Source organism: Tupaia chinensis, unplaced genomic scaffold (assembly GCF_000334495.1).
Source record: "Tupaia chinensis unplaced genomic scaffold, TupChi_1.0 Scaffold000159_1, whole genome shotgun sequence".
NCBI lineage: Eukaryota > Metazoa > Chordata > Mammalia > Scandentia > Tupaiidae > Tupaia > Tupaia belangeri.
Genome location: NW_006159630.1, coordinates 6,214,197 through 6,214,517, shown reverse-complemented (window position 1 = coordinate 6,214,517; position 321 = coordinate 6,214,197). Strand labels below are relative to the sequence as shown.

Genomic DNA, 321 nt, shown 5'->3' with positions numbered 1-321 from the left:
GGGACTTGGGTCCACGTCTCCTAAACGGGGATCTCTGAAAACGTTTGTTCTCTGCAGATGGCCGTCTGCCTCTCTCCCATTCTGGGAGGTTCTGTTGTTCTCAGAGGCCTCACCTATTTCCTGGTCTGGGTTTCTGTCATATTGGTGGTACTGAGCACACGGGAAGCCCGGATCTCGGGGCTGATACACAGCCAGAATGCGCCTAGCCACCAGTGAATGTTCTCATTAGTTACTATTGGTCAGGTTTGCTTTTTGGGGGGAGAGTGCTTTCTGGTAAAAACTGGAAAACCTGCTAGGCAAATTCTAAGAGTTGAAACACTC

General features: G+C 50.2%; 1 non-coding gene across 1 annotated transcript; it reads right to left on the bottom strand.

Annotated features, from left to right (window-relative positions):
- Positions 1 to 261: 261 nt before the first annotated feature.
- Positions 262 to 321, bottom strand: LOC114007354 (U7 small nuclear RNA). Its single transcript, XR_003548988.1, has one exon. It is a non-coding gene; the product is annotated as a U7 small nuclear RNA (small nuclear RNA).